A 19,601-nucleotide genomic window follows, 5' to 3' on the forward strand; every position below is an offset into this window, starting at 1 on the left:
TCCGAGCTACTGTAATCCTGTAATTTTTCCGGAGCCGTCCACAACGGCACCTCTTTGTCTCTCACTCGCACCTTCCTCCCTTCCCCTACGGCGTGGTTCGGGTGTCCACCGAGATGAGAGAATTACTGCGGCATCTTTTTTTTCTAAAAAACCATTCTCATGGTCCGACTCCATCGGGCAACCACACGGCAGCCGTAGTCCACCACAACTTGCAAACCAATGGGCTCTCCTTCCGCGCCTTGAATGCTCACCAGGCTGATGAAGTCGCTATTACCCTCGCGGTCGTAGACCCCAATGAAAACGTTGTCATCTCAGACTCTATTTTCGCTTGCGAGAGTTGTGTCAAAGGCGAGGTTTGTCCTCTAGCATTTCACATACACTCTGCAACGCCGTTAAAGACTCCGCGTTCACGTCTAGGCGCATCGTGTGGGTGCCGGTCTACCAGGGTCTCCGTGTTAACGAAGCTGCGAATGCGGCTGCCCGTGCGCTTATCCTCCCGGCACATACTAGCGCCTCCTGCCCAACCGATGAGCCTAGCAGACCGCTTCTGCGGTTTCGAGAAATCGTCGACCATTACTAAGACAGGCATCACTGGTTTTCTCCACCGGAAAAGGGACTGTCGAAGGCAGACGAACGCATTTTGCGACAGCATCAGACGAACACCTACTGGTGTCCCACCATAGCTGCTCGCTATGCCCCGAAAGTAAATACTTTGTGCCTACACTGTCACGAGCTCTGTTCTCTATTCTACGTGGTGTGGGCCGGTCAATACAGTCCCCACTTCCCTCCCCACCCCACCCCCACTAAAGAGGCTTGGGAAATATTTCTCCTCGAGTGCTCGAGTGGGACACCACAAGCTGGCCTCGCACGCCGGACTTGCGAGGCGGTGGGATCTTGCGGCATCGCGGGCTATACGGACGCGCACCAAAAAATATCGGTATTCACAAACTATTTCAGATCGTCCTATTTCCTTAATAAAGGTTTGCTCTCTCACTAGAGGATTGCACTTCAGTGTGCTTATGATCGGAAATGCGAAATCCTTTCCCTGTCCTTTCTCCATTTTCATCTTTATGCTTCATTTTGTGTTTCTACTTCTGTTTGTTTTTAATTTCTTTAACTGTTGCTTAATGAAGTTCTGCATTTTTGTTTTATTTACGATAAAACTTGTCATTGCTAGTTCGCGCGGACAAAATCCGTCTACAACTGCCGTCCCCGCCACTCATAACCCAAGAAAGGCTTACGCCTTAATAATTTCCAGCACCTGTTGATCTTTAACTAGCACTGACATCACACAGCACTCGGGCGCCTTTCTTGTGTTTTGCATCCATCGAAACGCGGCCGAACCAGGAAACTCCTGCTTAGTAGCCGGGCGCGCTAACCACTGAGCCATTGCGGCGGGTCGCACGATATTTTATGCTAAACAATGCTAAACCGCCAACCATTTTTTATGCATGGTGAAAAAGCCGCGTAAATTTAGTATCCTTCCGGGATAATTTTTTCATCCATGCTCTAAAGGTATGTACACTGGTGGCAGTATTTTCCAGCAGTTTGAAGGCCACGAGACCAGGAGGGAAGGCGCTAGAACTGCTGCGCCACTTTGCTGGCAAACCTTCAATTAAACAAGCTGCAAAAATTATGCGCTCCCTGTGGTTGTCTTTATCAGTAAAATGTGCATATCTTCTCAGGTGCTGTCAAATTTCCCCGTGTTCAACGCGTACGTCACATCCGACCCGGAGCCCACGAAGTATTGTGAGAGGTACGACAGAACTTCCCTCTCTGACGACGGCACCACGGCGGAGTATGACATCGTTTACAGGGATGCCAACGGGGGCGACACGCCGTGAGTTTCCTTAAAAAAAGATAAAAAATTTTACATTAAGCATAATAATTGACAGTGGGGTATTTCACCAATTTCAGACAATACTCAAGGAGACAGAAGACGCTGGAAGTTGGCCGGCTGATTAGTGTAGAGAGCTGAAGCTGCGTGCTTAACGTGGTGGCATTTTGCAGAACATACAACGGACACAAAGAAAAGTGCATCATTCGTTAGTAAAGACTATAAAGCCGGCTTAATGAACACATAATAGCATATAATTAAGCTAAGGTACGTGTCACTGAATTTAATTTCCAGCTTCTTATACAGTGAAGCGCTCGGTTCATTTAACACGGAACAATACCGTCTTATCATATATGGTTGCATGCTTTCAGTCCTATACTTCACGTGAAAAAGCTTCAGCGTCCTCTCGCTCCTGATTCTGCGCGTCGTTTTACTTTGCGGTGGACAGCAGTTCTAATGTGAAATACGCTGCTACCCTTTTCGGTTCATGTGATCGACTGGAAAATAAAACAGCCTAGTCACAAAGCGAGACACAAAGAAAGGTATGGGAGGTTCTTGACTCTAAACAGCTTCATTTTGTTCGAAATTAAAGAAGAAAACATCACTAAAAATGGATCAGCTGGGACCTTAAGGGTGGAAGGCATCTACCTATGCAAAAGCAAGAATATGTCCTATTGATCTCTGCGTTAGTTGATAAACCCTAGGAATGTGAATAATAATGTTTTCTTGTTTCTTGAGGCATGTTAAAGTTTCACGAAAAAAACACCCACAATATAGGATGAAGACCATTACCATGACAGGACAGGACAGGAACTGCCATGTCTTAAGAATCACGCCATCAATTCCTGCAACATGTTCGCCTCTAGATGCAGTAGAACACGCGTCCTGTGCGTTTTTGGTCTTCACAGCACACCTCATTTGCGCTGTTAATCTACCATATATAAGGATAGACATAACTTGGCAATCTGAAACTGACGCCTAAATATTCAATCCATTGGTTCGCGTTTCTGGAGATGTCACAGTGCGTCACTACTTTTGTTTATCTGCTACCTTGGGTTCCACTCGATGGACTGGGTTTTCCATCAGGACACGCGATTCTTAACTCGACGAAGTTCAGCTCGCATGCGAAGAGAGAGCAGTAATGACAGCGTGGTCACAGAGTTCTCAGCAGAAGAGATGACGGCAGTGCGGCTGCACCTACTTTAAAACCGCATAATGAGCGGCCAGCGAGGGCGTCTTTATTTGGGACTCATCATTTAACAAAAGCTGTCTTCAAGACATTTTTTGTAGTTAACCCTTACTAAAAACAGGATATGTGTATTGAGTGGAGATAGGCAGACCATGTTGGTTGTTGTCCACTAAGGAAACATTCAACAAACGTAAAAATGCCCATATTTTGCATAATTGGCTGTAGGGGGGGTGGGTATGGTTAACATTTTAACCGCTCTAATGATTCTGATAGTAGTATGAGCAACAGTTAATTGTTATACCTTTGGAGCTGGATCAGAATTTCAGCTGTTACTTCTCGACCAGTAAAAATCTGTGAAATTTATAACCAGCTGAACGGCGCGTAAGGATAGGATAAATATATGCCTTTCAAAAACTTGTTATTCAATTCTCGCCAAACAGTCTCCGGAAAACCGATCGTAAAGAATAGAGAAAGGTATCTCTGTCTTCACGCAGTTTTTATAAATTATGTCTAGTAAGCTTCCTTTCAACATTCCATAACTGCTATTCAAAAATTTAGTTTTTATGGGAATAAAACTTCAATAAAAGTTGAAACACTGCAAACACTGTGTCATTCGACCAGCTTTTTATCTAGAAAGTGCCTTCATAGTCACGTCATCCGCTTTAGTACGAGCACGATAGTTTTCCAACTTAAGCAGCGTGATAAAAAAGGCGCACATTGAGAATATTGAGTAGAATTATTTTAAGAGCTTTTGCTCCGTTTAGCGGGTTTTTCACCGCAGCGAAGAGACCCTGCTGCGTAGGCAGGCCTTCAGCGTAGCTCAGTGGCAGCTCCTTAACGCTTTTTTATTTTTTTTAACGTTACTTTGTTTGCTCGAATAGAGAATAGAGAAGTTGTCAGTTCTCTTAAACTCTTTAAAAAAAGCTAATACATAACGCTACCAGCCTTTAGGCACTAGCAATGGGATGGACTGACGAACAAAGCCGTAAATTATGTTATAATCAAGATTTTCCGACAATACCAGGCTCTATATTATATTTTTTTAGTGGAAAAGAAGAACGCACGAATTGGAAGAGGGTGGTGTACCTTTCTTGATTCGTTATATTTTAAAGTTAAGAAGTTTATTTCCACCAGAAGTTGTACTTTAATCGGTATTTTCCCCACCTTTAGTTGTGGAGCACATCAACAGTGACACTGAAGGCTCTCTTGATGTATATATACTGCCTGGGGTGACTCAGTGACTTCGGAATTGGGCTGCTGCTCCCAACCAGAGGTTGAGGGATTGAATCTTGGCCTCGGCGGCCTCATCATGATGGCAGCGAAAGGCGAAAACGCCTATGCGCTGTCTAATGTCAGCTATAGGCCACGTTAAATACTCACAATTGAAAAAAACGTGGCATAAGAAAGCCACAACCCGTCCCATCTGTACAGGATCCACATATTAGAACTTAAAAATGGTGTAGTGCGCACCCGCCTCACCCCATTGTTAAGTGACACGTCTGTACGTGCGCTTTCCTCTTATGGTAACCTAGATCTCGTTAGAAAGATTAGCGCGAGTGGACGAGCAGATGCGACTGCCTTCGCATCGGTGCCTCATCAGCTGCCGCGCGTATTGCACACGAACGAGCATCGTTCGTCTGTAGATATCAGTGGGAAGCAAGGACACAGACCCGGCTCTTTACAGAGCGGGCCTGTAGGCGTCGCCATATGCGGTCATGCGGCATCGCCGTCATATCCAGACTTCCTGCCTTGCAGTTAGACTGCTCGCGGCGCACTTCTGTAAATGCGTCGTTTCGCCATTTGCAGAGTATATCGAGTTAGCCGATGGCGTAACAGCGTTGTGTGAACGCACAAGTGATGCTTTCAGTGTTGCAAAAGGCATCAGCTTTCGAATTCATTTAATCGTGGCGTTTTCATCGCAACGTTCATATTTGAGAAGAAACCTCCCGTGGGCCTTTTTCTAGCCCCTTAATACTGTTATCAATTCCTCCGGTGCTCTAAAATTCGCGGTCAAGGTCCGAAAATAGTGACGCCATGACTCTATGATAGCTAGCACTTAAGAACGCAGTGTTTTGCATCCAAGGATGTATTAGTAATGTTTCTGGTACTCAGCTCTGGTGAAACATCACAACTTCAAATACTGGCGTACGACGGTGCCCACTTACAGATCTGCTAACATTCTTAGGCGGATAAAAATACGGCTTTCAAAAGGAAATTATACACCTTCTTTAAAGCGCTTTTTCGTGCACTTCGGCGTTCTTTTGGCTACGTAGGCACAGCTGCTGTTCTCATGCGATGAGAAAATTATGAAGCTCTTCGATCCATACAGGACAGAACAAAATGCCTTTGAAAACGGCATGAGAATGCAGTGCAACATATAGTTATACATACCGGGTGTTTCACCTAAGGTTTAACAAAATTTTGAAAAATAGGCTTTTTGAGTTAAATGAATGCTTTTTACGGCACAGCACTGTCATCGGTATAAAACATCAGAATACAGCTAAGACGTGCTAACTACCATGCTGATTAACTGATATTGAATGGTTAACTTTTAAACTATTACTGTTAGGCTCCTGAATTATTGAGTGTCGTGTAGCCCATCGTATGAGTCAATATCTGTATGACTTTCTATAATTTCAAAACTGCACTTATCCTCGGTGCTGCGGCTCAACAAATCTTGGCTATTTCGAGCTAAAATACATGCATTTTAGAGACGCTTGCAGGCAAAGCAACCTCTGCAGTGCACATAACTCGCAGAAATAGCCAAAATTTGTTCTTCTACAGCACCGAGGCGGCCATGTTAACGACATTCTTAAAACTGATGTGGATATTACTTACGCTGGGCTACACGCCTCTCATTAAATAAGAATACTAGCACTAGTAGTTAATCGGCCTGCTAGTTAGCACGTCGTAGCTGTATTCTGTTGTACTAGACTGCGGACAATGCTATGCAAAAAAAAAGCTCTTGCAACTCAAATAGCCTGTGTTTAACAATGGTGGGTAGTCTTAGGTGAAACACTGTATAATGATACTCGAGTTACTGCCAGCCTGTTATTGTATCCCCTGTAGACGCTGCGGGATCAGGTAATTATAGTGGTTTTATTTCATTGTGCACTTCCTTTTCTTTTGCTCCCCAAAAGCGTTTATTAGCCAGATAAGAAAATAAAGCGTTTACCGTATCCAATGACCTATTGGAGTCGGTAAGCGAATCCATCTGTGTATTTCAAGGGGTGAGCGCATATTGTGACCACAAGAAGAAAATTGTTAAAATATTAACAATTTGAATAGACTTCATGAAACGTATTTCCTGTGCAATGATATCAGCTTTCCAGCTCGATGTTGCTTTTCGTGAGCTTCAAGGTCCACTGAGGAAAACGCATTGAATTACGGAAGAGAAAATCATAACGGCATTCAGGAGCCAGAAACGTAGTAGAACGGGTGAAGAAGCGTGCGTAAGTTTGTGATATCCTTGTTCAGGTCAAGACGAGCAGAAACGAACGTGGGCAGGCCATGCAATCCGGATATGAGCCGCTTGGAATAACGCAGTGGGTTACGACAGATGCCAAACGCAGACAGCAATGGCGGAGAACCGGGTGGACGGACGAGATTTAGCACAGTTCATGGAAGAGATAGCCGTAGATGTTTTCGCCGCAATTATAGCCAAAATTTGATGAAGACATTTATTCCGCTACGGACAATGGGATGATGAATCGAATGCGATGCGGCTGTGTACAGGACGGGCGTAAGGTTTCCACGGTTGTCCGAAGCAAAATAGAAAGCTGCCCCAGTCGGGCAATGTACTATCTAGACACTCACCACCAGTTGCACATGACGATGAGGGAAAAAGAAATTAGGCGCGTAAGCGAGGAGAACAGTGGTAAACATTTGCGGTTCCTCGTAAGGGTAGAGCAACCTTAGAGCCACGCGGCATAAACTTCCAGATATTTAACTTTAGCAAAACAGGGGAATATATCAGTAGTGTCCGAAAAGTGAAGAGTTTGCCAGCCTACAGTCATTTGACGTCTCCCTATGCACGCTTCCAAGTAACTGTGCTCTTCTCGCTGGTTGTATGATCGCTTGGGCTAAGTGAGTTAGTTAGTACTGAGCGCGGATTCTGCACTTGAGGACGCTGTAGGAGTGAGTTGGATATCTACCTACGATACAATGCTTCCTTCGCTGTTTTCCCTCGGATATTTCATTCGGTGACTGACGCGAAACCACAGTCTGACAAGTATAGATACAACCGCTATTGCCGCCGCAAATACGGATATTGGTGAACAAATGTGACCGCGGCAAAATGTGAAAACTTCAGATGTTGCTCCTACTTTGTATCTGCTTGACAAGTTTATATTTTCAAACTTCCGCAAATTTATTTATGTACAGTGCAACTTTCTGAAGTTGATTGTATTACTCTTTGGAAAGAGAACTGCCCCAGATCACAATGACATCTGAAAAGCATCGCATTCCTCGCTGTTCGCCACTTATATTGCAGTGACTTACCGGAAGCTACGCTATCAATTGTGCACAATGACTGGCATTTAAATCGTTTTACTTTAACAGTTAATTTTCGCATACCCTCGAGTTCGCGCCCAAGGAGCCGCTACTTAGGTTTTAAGCGCATTAAGACGGGGTTTCGCTACAGAAGTAGTGTAAGCTACACGGGCATGCCTCTGTTTTTGATGCCGCGGATTTCAAGGTATCCAAAATGCAATCTTCAGCTGCACCTAATAGTCAGGTGGTACCATTGATGCTCTGAAGATAGGGTAATGAAAATAATTTTCATGCATTTCCTATTTCTTTCCCAGGATCAGTAACACCTCCACTTTTGATGTCGCTAACAATACACTCATTTATGTCACTTACTGAAGCGGTGAGTGAAAAAGTGCGGAGTTGTTGACAGATGCCCCAATATATTGCCTCGCGCTCAGCAGGAGGAGGATTTTCGTACCACACAAGAGATTTATAAAATTAAAGGTCACTTATCATGTTTTGGCTGAAATTCATATAAAGCGAGGTATTCAGGAAAAAGTTATTCTAACCACCAATGATGAAATCTCTTTTTCTGAATGCAGCAATACCTGCTTCCTGTTTTATTGTTCAAATAACTTTAATGCTCTCGACCTAAAAACAGCTGACTAAAAATACACTTCCGCGGTGCAGCGAAAAGTTCAAAATTTTGCCCTTGACCGAACTGCACAGCCCCCTGGCCTGCAAAAAAAAAAACGCTGATGAGAACGTTTTCATAGCAAAGAATCGATATGTGGACACCACGTCCTAGCAATACAGTTACCGTTAGACTTTTGCTTCTTGTTAGGTCCGCAAATATCCCAGAACAGAGAATTTCGACAGCTGCGGAGGTGTGGAACTTATTCTTTAGATTTTGGGAGGAAACAACTGGGCAAAGATCGCATTTGAGTGCATTTGTACTCCATGTCTAGTGCTAGCATCCAGCACAACCATCAAGAAGACACCTAAAAGTTGTACCTAAACGGAGTAAAAATAATGACCGACGTCTCAAATTCCCAACTTCGAATCCCTTTTTTGATTCCAGAGCCATGTCGAAAGCAACAGGACGCCATTCGTCATTAGCGTTAAGAAAATATGACAGAGATTTAAGTTTTTCTCAGCAGTTACGATAGCAGCTTAGTTCTATACGAAGATTCCAGAAACTTTCCAGAAAGAAATAGAAGAAGATGATTCAGAGGCGACGCAGGGCGCGTAAATTCGCCCGCGCTAGGAGTCGCCCTCGGCCCTTTGTTCTCGCGCTCGGTGTCGACGGGGCGAAAGAAAAATCGTTAACGTCCCAGAACAGACGTTTCCTTCTAGTCAATAGGATGGCGAGACCGGAACGGGAGATGGGTTGAGCTTGTACGGGGAAGGAGGCAATTTGTACAAGGAACTCTATGCGTATGTGAACGCCTGCTTTGGCGCTAGTAAAAGACAGAAGCGGCGTTCGTCTATGAAAGGAAGTTGATCGTGCGCTGCGATTCAGCCCCAAGCCGCCGATTAAGCTTGCGTAAACCCGCCCGATGAGGAGCTCCCGGGGGACGCACCACTCTCGGCCAGCCACAGACCATCGATGCAGCGTGCGCCAGTCATCAGGACGACCACCGTTGGACACCTGCGGTCGCGTCGGACTGAAGTGCCCGGTGCGGTGAACAATTAGCATCCATTCATCCTAAATGCTCAGTCGGAAGCATCAAAGTGGCCCGTCTAAACGAAAGGCGAAGTTAGAAAGAGAAGAGCTTGAAAAGAAGCTACCATAGATGACAAAGTACCTACTGAATGGCGCTTCCGTGGAGCGGTATGATTGTTCAACCCAGAGTCCGTGTCAAACTCTCAATAGTACCGACTGTGCTTCCTTGGAAGACTTGACAACTACATCGCCACGGTTTCCTGGCAAGAAGCAAGGTTTATTCTTGTTGACAGCGCGTTAAAGCACAGGGGCAGAAGACAGAAGAAACACAGAGGACGACGTCACAGGCGCTGAACTTACATTTTTCAAGAATCACCGAAGCACTGCATATATACCCATGACAGAGACGCCACCCAGCGGCGAAAGTTTTATGCGCTCGTGGAAACAGAGATGATAAGGCAGGTGGGGCAAAATGACAAAGGCTAAAAAAACCGAAAAATTTTGAACAGAGCAGGAAAAAGCAGAGCAAGAAGATGCAAAATCTTTACCAAGTGATTTGAAAGAAACACTCCGACACGTGAAAAAAGGGGCGCAGATGACAGACAGAATTTTGAAGACGGTTCCCAAAAACATTGAACCAAAATATACGCGTAAATCAAAAATCAAACGTGGCGAAAAAAGAAAAGCATGGTTGCAAGCAAGAACCAACAATGAAAAAGCACAGTGGTGATTGGATAGGCAAACGAAAATTTAACGATACAGGTGAAGCCTACAATTAACGCGGCTAAACACAGAAGATAAAATGTACTGGATAGATAAAACTATAAAAAACTGGGAGGAGCATGAAAGATGAAGCCAACAAAAAACACGGCTAAAGCTAAAAGATGAGGTGCATAAAAACAATAAAAGGGAAAAGGAGTGAATAGTGGGAAAAAATGTTTAGTTCAACTCCTTTGTAAAACCATTACTACCTAAAACAGGCCCCGATAGAAAGATTAACTCTTTTTTCGACAATGAAACCGAGGGTGCACTTACACATTCACCCTCGTGCCTAGCAATCTCGGTTGCTTCCACTATTTCACGTGTCAACTTGTTCCTGTGCTTTTTTATCACAGTGGCTTTTTCGAACAAAGGATGGCATGGATTTTGTGGGTCACAGTTTCGGCAGTGGACGGGCAGATTCCTGAGTGAAGTACCAGATAAATCGTTCTTGTGTGCCCTCAGCCTATCATTGATACATCGGCCTGTTTGGCCGATGTATACCTTGCGACAGGACAAAGGAATTGAGTAAACGACGCCTTCCGCGCATGCCGTAGAGGGATCTCTGTGCCGAATGGCGCAACCTCTTTTTCTTTTCTCTTTTTCATTTACAATCCTACAGAGCTGCGAAAGGCGCTGAGGGGCGGAAAAAACAACGTCCACTCCTGCTTTGCTTCCAATATTTTTAAGGTTGTGTGAAATTTGGTGCATGTAGGGGATAACAGCAACCTTTTTATATTGCTTGCGCGCTTCAGCCGGAGCCCTCCTATTCTCGCGCTTGATAATTTTCAGAACTTTTTCTGCAACAGAACTAAGCGGTTGTGGCGGGTACCCTGAGTGCGTGAGCCTGCTTATCTGGTTTGTGAAGCTTTCCTGAAGTTTGTGCTCACATGACTTGTTCAAGGAATTAAGGAAGGAAGACTGGATAATACCTCTTTTCACCAGCTTCGAGTGAGCGGAGTCATAAGGTAGGATGGCCTTTTTGCCCCTCGGTTCAAATGCCCAGCACACGTGATTGGGCGTGAAGAAAATCCTTAGCTCCAGGAAGCGCAAAGAATCATTGTCCGGCAGTTCGTGTGTTAGTTCGAGTGGAGCTACAGTACCCATAAAAACACCAAACATTTGAGGCACTTCCTGAATAAAAGCTTCGTTGTCGCAGTCTAAAAGGACTAAGAAATCATCGACGGAGCGGAAAATTTTTTGAACGCTTGAATGCTCAAATTGGTTCCTGAGAGCTCTGTCATGCATGGCAAGAAAAAGATCGCTAAGCACGGGGGCAATGCATGATCCTATACAGATTCCTTGCTTTTGAATGAAACGTGACCCATTCCATTCAGTAACAGTTGATTTTAGGTATACAAAGAGCAATTCCAAGAACCCATCCACCGAAACACCACACTCATTCTGGAAGGTTACGGTGCTGTGATTGTCGATAGCTTCGCGAACGCATTTCATGAGGTCATTTTGAGGGATAGAATAAAACAAATCCTTGACGTCTATAGAAAATCCGCGAAAGACTTTACCTCTATTCGCATTCAAAAACCCAATGACTTGTTCCGTGTTCTTCACCAGAAAGGGATCATAAATAGAAAGTAATTTCAGGTTATCTTGCAAGTACTTAGCTACATCTTTCTGCCAATTATTTTTCTCCGAAACAATATCACGCAGAGGGCACCCTACCTTGTGTGTTTTGGCGGTGAAGAACATTTGCAAGCAAGTGTTATTGTTACCTTCTATTGAACGAGCCAGCTTTTCGAGATTCAATCTTTGGCAAAGTTTTTTAGCTACATTTCTTTGCTTGGTTGCTAAAGTGACCGGGCTATTTTTAAACGCTGACTGAATTACTTCGGCGGCCTTGGACAGGTACAATTGTTCAGGTAGAATCACAAACCCCCCCCCCCCCCTACTTGTCAGCAGTTAGCAGAGATAAATGGTTATCACTTCAATTCGAAATTGTTTTCTTTTATTGGAAACTTCTTTCCTTCAGACTTGCTTCGCATCAACACGTCAACGCCGTCCGCGATACATCTATCTGCTTCCCCCGAGGGGGCAAGCCTGGAGACTCGCCTGACCAAGGTGAGCAGTTCTGGCGCTGTCCTCTTAGGTTGCACAGCGAACTTTGGCCCATGACCAAGGAATCGCTGAAAATCCTCCGGAATTGACGTGACACCTTCAACGAGGTGCACCTGGTTCACGGCGCAGTTCTTCCTAGAAGGCACAAGTGCACGCAGACTCGGTAGGACTTGTTGCCACAGGAATTCAGTGGTCCGGTCGGCAAAGATAGAAGTTTCACGCCACTTCCTGGTAGAGTTGGGCGACGGCGAGGTGTAGAGCGTGAGCAGTCGTAGGTGTTCCCGGTGCAGACGAGCTTGATGTCTCCATTCCGAACGAGCGATCTTGCAAAGGCGGGCGGCATGGCCAGCAGTGGGCCGGAAGCCTAAAAACATCAGCAGCAGATCTGGGGGCAATATTTTGCGGCGAATGCAGAAACTGAACATTCTCGCTCTGCAAGTCGCTGCAGCAATAATGGGTACTAAATGGCAGGGCTCGGTGAGTGACGAGGAAAAAGAGCCCGCTGAACTAGAAATGAACTGGAATAGGACAAATTGCCGGGCTAGTTGGTAATGACCCATTCTTGTTGACAGCGCGTTAAAGCACAGGGACAGAAGAAACACAGAGGACGACGTCACAGGCGCTGAACTTCAACTTTATTCAAGAATCATCGAAACACTGCATATATACCCTTGACAGAGACGCCACCAAGCGGCGAAAGTTTTATGCGCTCGTGGAAACAGAGATGATAAGGCAGGTGGGGCAAAATGACAAAGGCTAAAAAAACCGCAAAATTTTGAACAGAGCAGGAAAAAGCAGAGCAAAAAGATGCAAAAAACTTTACCAAGTCTTTTGAAAGAAACACTCTGACACGTGAAAATAGTGGCGCAGATGACAGACAGAATTTTGAAGACGGTTCCCGAAAATATTGAACCAAAATATACGCGCAAAACAAAAATCAAACGTGGCGAACGTGGTACTTCAAACTTAGTACTTCACTCAGGAATCTACCCGTCCACTGCCGAAACTGTGACCCACAAAATCCATGACATCCTTTGTTCAAAAAAGCCACTGTGATAAAAAAGCACAGGAACAAGTTGACACGTGAAATAGTGGAAGCAACCGAGATTGCTAGGCACGAGGGTGAATGTGTAAGTGCACCCTCGGTTTCATTGTCGAAAAAAGAGTTAATCTTTCTATCGGGGCCTGTTTGAAATAGTAACGGTTTTACAAAGGAGTTAACAAAAAATTTTTTCCCACTATTCTCTCCTTTTCGCTTTTATTGTTTTTATGCACCTGATCTTTTAGCTTTAGCCGTGTTTTTTGTTGGCTTCATCTTTCATGCTCCTACCAGTTTTTTATCGTTTTATCTATCCAGTGCATTTTATCTTCTGTGTTTAGCCGCATTAATTGTAGGCTTCACCTGTATCGTTAAATTTTCGTTTGCCTATCCAATCACCACTGTGCTTTTTCATTGTTGGTTTTTGCTTGCCACTATGCTTTTTTTTTTCGCCACGTTTGATTTTTGTTTTACGCGTATATTTTGGTTCAATGTTTTCGGGAACCGTCTTCAAAATTCTGTCTGTCATCTGCGCCATTATTTTCACGTGTCGGAGTGTTTCTTTCAAATGACTTGGTAAAGTTTTTTGCATCTTCTTGCTCTGCTTTTTCCTGCTCTGTTCAAAATTTTTCGGTTCTTTTAGCCTTTGTCATTTTGCCCCACCTGCCTTATCATCTCTGTTTCCACGAGCGCATACAACATTCGCCGCTTGGTGGCGTGTCTGTCATGGGTGTCATGGGAGGAAACGGCTGAACACTTGATACTTTTCTGTAAAGGGCTTCACCCTACAGTGGAAGGCAGCGGGGCTGACTTACCCAAGGCATTGGGGTTTAGGGATAGTGAAGGGAAAGTGGATTTTAAGAGGTTAGAAGTAACCAAGCGAAGGTTATCTGATTGGTGGCTAAAAGCAAGACAGGAGTAAAATTTCACAAGACATGGCTAGGTGGCTTGAGCCACCGCCCGATGTAAAGGGTTCAGCCGTATCCATCCATCCATCCATCCTATATGCAGTGTTTCGATGATTCTTGAATAAAGTTGAAGTTCAGCGCCTGTGACGTCGTCCTCTGTGTTTCTTCTGTCCCTCTGCTTTAACGCGCTGTCAACAAGAATGGATCATTACCAACTAGCCCGGCAATTTGTCCTATTCAAGTTCATTTCTAGTTCAGCGGGCTCTTTTTCCTCGTCACTCACCGAGCCTTGCCATTTAGTACCCATTATTGCTGCAGCGACTTGCAGAGCGAGAATGTTCAGTTTCTGCATTCGCCGGAAAATATTGCCCCCAGGCTGCTGCTGATGTTTGGAGGCTTCCGGCCCACTGCTGGCCATGCCGCCCGCCTTTGCAAGATCGCTCGTTCGGAATGGAGACATCAAGCTCGTCTGCACCGGGAACACCTACGACTGCTCACGATCTACACCTCGCCGTCGCCCAACTCTACCAGGAAGTGGCGTGAAACTTCTATGTTTGCCGACCGGACCACTGAATTCCTGTGGCAACAAATCCTACCGAGTCTGCGTGCACTTGTGCCTTCTAGGAAGAACTGCGCCGTGAACCAGGCGCACCTCGTTGAATGTGTCACCTCAATCCCGGAGGATTTTCAGCGATCCCTTGGTCATTTGCCAAAGTTCGCTGTGCAACCTAAGAGGACAGCGCCAGTACTGCTCACCTTGGTCAGGCAAGTCTCCAGGCTTGCCCCCTCGGGGGAAGCAGATAGATGTATCGCGGACGGCGTTGACGTGTTGATGCGAAGCAAGTCTGAAGGAAAGAAGTTTCCAATAAAAAAAAACAATTTCGCATTGAAGTGATAACCATTTATTTCTGCTAACTGCTGACAACAAGGAGGGGGGGGGGGGGTTTGTGATTCTACCTTAATAATTGTACCTGTCCAAGGCCGCCGAAGCAATTCAGTCAGCGTTTAAAAATAGCCCGGTCACTTTAGCAACCAAGCAAAGAAATGTAGCTAAGAAACTTTGCCAAAGACTGAATCTCGAAAAGCTGGCTCGTTCAATAGAAGGTAACAATAACACTTGCTTGCAAATGTTCTTCACCGCCAAAACACACAAGGTAGGGTGCCCTCTGCGTGTTATTGTTTCGGAGAAAAATACCTGGCAGAAAGATGTAGCTAAGTACTTGCAAGATAACCTGAAATTGCTTTCCATTTATGATCCCTTTCTGGTGAAGAACACGGAACAAGTCATTGGGTTTTTGAATGCGAATAGAGGGAAAGTCTTTCGCGGATTTTCTATAGACGTCAAGGATTTGTTTTATTCTATCCCTCAAAATGACCTCATGAAATGCGTTCGCGAAGCTATCGACAATCACGGCGCCGTAACCTTCCAGAATGAGTGTGGTGTTTCGGTGGATGGGTTCTTGGAATTGCTCTTTGTATACCTAAAATCAACTGTTACTGAATGGAATGGGTCACGTTTCATTCAAAAGCAAGGAATCTGTATAGGATCATGCATTGCCCCCGTGCTTAGCGATCTTTTTCTTGCCATGCATGACAGAGCTCTCAGGAACCAATTTGAGCATTCAAGCGTTCAAAAAATTTTCCGCTTCGTCGATGATTTCTTAGTCCCTTTAGACTGCGACAACGAGGCTTTTATTCAGGAAGTGCCTCAAATTTTTAGTGTTTTTAAGGGTACTGTAGCTGCACTCGAACTAACACACGAACTGCCGGACAATGATTCCTTGCGTTTCCTGGTGCTAAGGATTTTCTTCAAGCACAATCACGTGTGCTGGGCATTTGAAACGAGGGGCAAAAAGGCCATCCTACCTTATGACTCCGCTCACTCGAGGCTGGTGAAAAGAGGTATTATCCAGCCTTCCTTTCTTAATTCCTTGAACAAGTCATGTGAGCACAGACTTCAGGAAAGCTTCACAAACCAGATAAGCAGGCTCACGCACTCAGGGTACCCGCCACAACTGCTTAGTTCTGTTGCAGAAAAAGTTCTGAAAATTATCAAGCGCGAGAACAGGATGGCTCCGGCTGAAGCGCGCAAGCAATATAAAAAGGTTGCTGTTATCCCCTACATGCACCAAATTTTTCACACAGCCTTAAAAAAATTGGAAGCAAAGCAGGAGTGGACGTCGTTTTTTCCGCCCCTCAGCGCCTTTCTCAGCTCTGTAGGATTGTAAATGAAAAAGAGAAAAGAAAAAGATTTTGCACCATTCGGCACAGAGATCCCTCTACGGCATGCGCTGAAGGCGTCGTTTACTCAATTCCTTTGTCCTGTCGCAAGGTATACATCGGCCAAACAGGCCGATGTATCAATGATAGGCTGAGGGCACACAAGAACGATTTATCTGGTACTTCACTCAGGAATCTGCCCGTCCACTGCCGAAACTGTGACCCACAAAATCCATGCCATCCTTTGTTCGAAAAAGCCACTGTGATAAAAAAGCACAGGAACAAGTTGACACGTGAAATAGTGGAAGCAACCGAGATTGCTAGGCACGAGGGTGAATGTGTAAGTGCACCCTCGGTTTCATTGTCGAAAAAAGAGTTAATCTTTCTATCGGGGCCTGTTTGAAGTAGTAATGGTTTTACAAAGGAGTTAAACAAAACTTTTTTTTCCCACTATTCACTCCTTTTCTCTTTTATTGTTTTTATGCACCTCATCTTATAGCTTTAGCCGTGTTTTTTGTTGGCTTCATCTTTCATGCTCCTCCCAGTTTTTATCGTTTTATCTATCCAGTGCATTTTATCTTCTGTGTTTAGCCGCGTTAATTGTAGGCTTCACCTGTATCGTTAAATTTTCGTTTGCCTATCCAATCACCACTGTGCTTTTTCATTGTTGGTTCTTGCTTGCCACTATGCTTTTCTTTTTTCGCCACGTTTGATTTTTGTTTTACGCGTATGTTTTGGTTCAATGTTTTCGGGAACCGTCTTCAAAATTCTGTCTGTCATCTGCGCCACTATTTTCACGTGTCGGAGTGTTTCTTTCAAATGACTTGGTAAAGTTTTTTGCATCTTCTTGCTCTGCTTTTCCTGCTCTGTTCAAAATTTTTCGGTTCTTTTAGCCTTTGTCATTTTGCCCCACATGCCTTATCATCTCTGTTTCCACGAGCGCATAAAACTTTCGCCGCTTGGTGGCGTCTGTGTCATGGGTATATATGCAGTGTTTCGATGATTCTTGAATAAAGTTGAAGTTCAGCGCCTGTGACGTCGTCCTCTGTGTTTCTTCTGTCCCTGTGCTTTAACGCGCTTTCAACAAGAATGGATCATTACCAACTAGCCCTGCAATTTGTCCTATTCAAGCAAGGTTTGACGGATCTTGGTTGTCTGGATCCTGTGAAAATGGTGACAAACCTCGGTCGTCCATATTTCTGAGCAACCGACGCTAACCGAGCCCTCTCCTGTTCCTGAGCCAGCAATGTCTATGCTACTCGGCCGGACCCCTGACACAGAGCTCCAGGTGGCCAGTACGCCACGCCCGATTTGTACTACTGCTGATCAACAGGTGCCAAACCTCCCCGATGAGCCTCCTTCTACTGACTAGCGCCAGGAATTAACACTCCAAGAACCGACTCACTTGTTTGTTGTTAGTTTGGCTTCAAATAATAATGTACTCACCAACAAAGTGTGCCTCAAGAGGACGAATGAGACGGGTTCTCGTGGCGGCAACAGCTAAGTACAGACTCCCCCCAGTAAGAGGTACGTTGCGAGATTCGCCGAAGTGACCCTGCTAAGTGGCCGGACGTTATTACTGACAGCTTTCGGTGTGTATGCCTTAAGAAAGGCCCATTGTATTTTCGAAATTGGGCAAAAGATTTTTTGTTTTCCGGAAAGGAATAGAAAACTCTGAACGCTATATGTCACCTCATCCTTTTGTGCAAAAGGCTGTAAATAGGGAGGCGTACGACCGACACTGGTTAATGTACTCGATGTCCAAAGGTTGCGTTTACTATTTCATGTGCAAACTATTTTAGATTTCAAGCATCCCCAGTGCTTTCACCACGCTCGGCTTTTCTTATTGGAAAAGAGCAGAAGAAAAGATTTGCCCTCATGAAAATAGCGTCGAGCACCGGAACAGCCTGGCAACATGGCTCGCCCGCTCTAACTCAAGCAGCACAAATGACAAGGAGCTGGTTAAGCATCTTGTCACTGAGACCGCTTACTGGACAGAGGTGTTGAAGGGCGTAGTCGTTGTAGTAAGCTGTTGTAGTAAGCTTCTTGCTTAGCGCAACCTAGCCTTTAGGGGCAGTGAGGAGATTTTTGGTTCACCGTGAAGTGGAAACGATATGAGTGTCCTTGAGGCCATTGACAAGTTTTATCTCTTTCTAAACAAGCACATCAAACGCTATGACACTATTTAAATGGGAAAGTGTACGAACGCTTTCTTGGATTTGTTCCAATCGAATCGCATGCCGGCTTGTATCTTTTCGATACCGTGATGTCTCTCTTGACGACCAGTGGCATCTCAATTTATGATTTTAGGGGTCAAGCTTATGATAATGCCAGTAATATGTCAGGAAAATACAAGAGACTACGAGCTCAAATCAAACACGAACGAATTGGCAGTCTACACCCCGTGTGCTGGTCATTCACTGAAGTTAGTTGGCGCGTGTAGCGTTGACAGTTACCTTAAGGAAGTGAAATTTTTCACTGTAATTCAGGCACTGTATGTGTTCTTTGCTGTCTCACCTAAGCGATGGAAGTATCGTTTGGGAAGCATGGGTGGAACTGGCCAGGAGCTTGTTTTAAAAAGTCTTTCTGGGACCAGGTCGTAAAGACACGCTCAATCTTGTAAGGCCATTCTGAAAAAATTCAATGCAGTCATGTGTTGCCTGAAGCTATATCGAAGAACGAGGAAGAAAACGGTAACACTAGAAACGAAGCGCACTCTCTCTTCAAGAAAATGACAAAACTAGAGACTGCATTCTTGGCAATTTTCTGGATTAAAATCTTGGATCGATTTGACAAAATGAGCGAAGTATTTCAGAAACCAGGCATAGACATTTCAACTGCTAGAAAGCGTTGTTAATTCTTTGCGACCTCTCTTTGATACCTTCGAAGAGAGAGCACGCAAGCTGAGTACCAATCAATGTTATCAGCACGAGTGCTTATCAGCATGAGCGATAGTGGGCTACAAGGTAGAAAAAAAGTTTATCGTAGAGACCTACAATGTTGTACTTGACAGTCTAGGCTCTGCTTTGCGAGTGCGAAAGGCTTCGTATACTGAACTCTGCGAAGGGTTTGGATTCTTAAAATTGCTCACAGAAGTTGGGAGCAAGGCCTCCATGGCATAGCAGGCAGACAAGCTGATTAAAAGCTACAAAAAGATTTGGACCAGCATTATTCACTCAAATCGTTCAGTTTGCGAACTTTCTGCACAACTCTTATTGCCAGGACACGAGTCAACTGGGAATAATGAAGTTGCTGCACGAAAGCCTAATGATATGTTTCCGAACGTTTCTATTGCTTAGCGAATGTACTTAAGCATACCATTGGCAAACTGTGAGACCGAACAATCGTTTTCCAAGTTGTCGCTGATAAAAAATTGCCCTCGCTTGAGCCTCCTTGACGCCAAGGTGAACTCACTTGCCATCATGTCTATTGAAAGTGAC

General features: G+C 44.8%; 1 long non-coding RNA gene across 1 annotated transcript in view; it reads left to right on the plus strand.

The window, feature by feature from the left end:
* Positions 1-19,601, plus strand: part of LOC144134841 (uncharacterized) — a 40,510-nt gene that overhangs the window by 17,356 nt on the left and 3,553 nt on the right. The window contains exon 2 of the long non-coding RNA XR_013315277.1: positions 1,686-1,840. This is a non-coding gene — a long non-coding RNA (uncharacterized LOC144134841). The remainder of the gene's footprint in view (positions 1-1,685; positions 1,841-19,601) is intronic.

Source organism: Amblyomma americanum, chromosome 5 (genome assembly GCF_052857255.1).
Source record: "Amblyomma americanum isolate KBUSLIRL-KWMA chromosome 5, ASM5285725v1, whole genome shotgun sequence".
Classification (NCBI taxonomy): domain Eukaryota; kingdom Metazoa; phylum Arthropoda; class Arachnida; order Ixodida; family Ixodidae; genus Amblyomma; species Amblyomma americanum.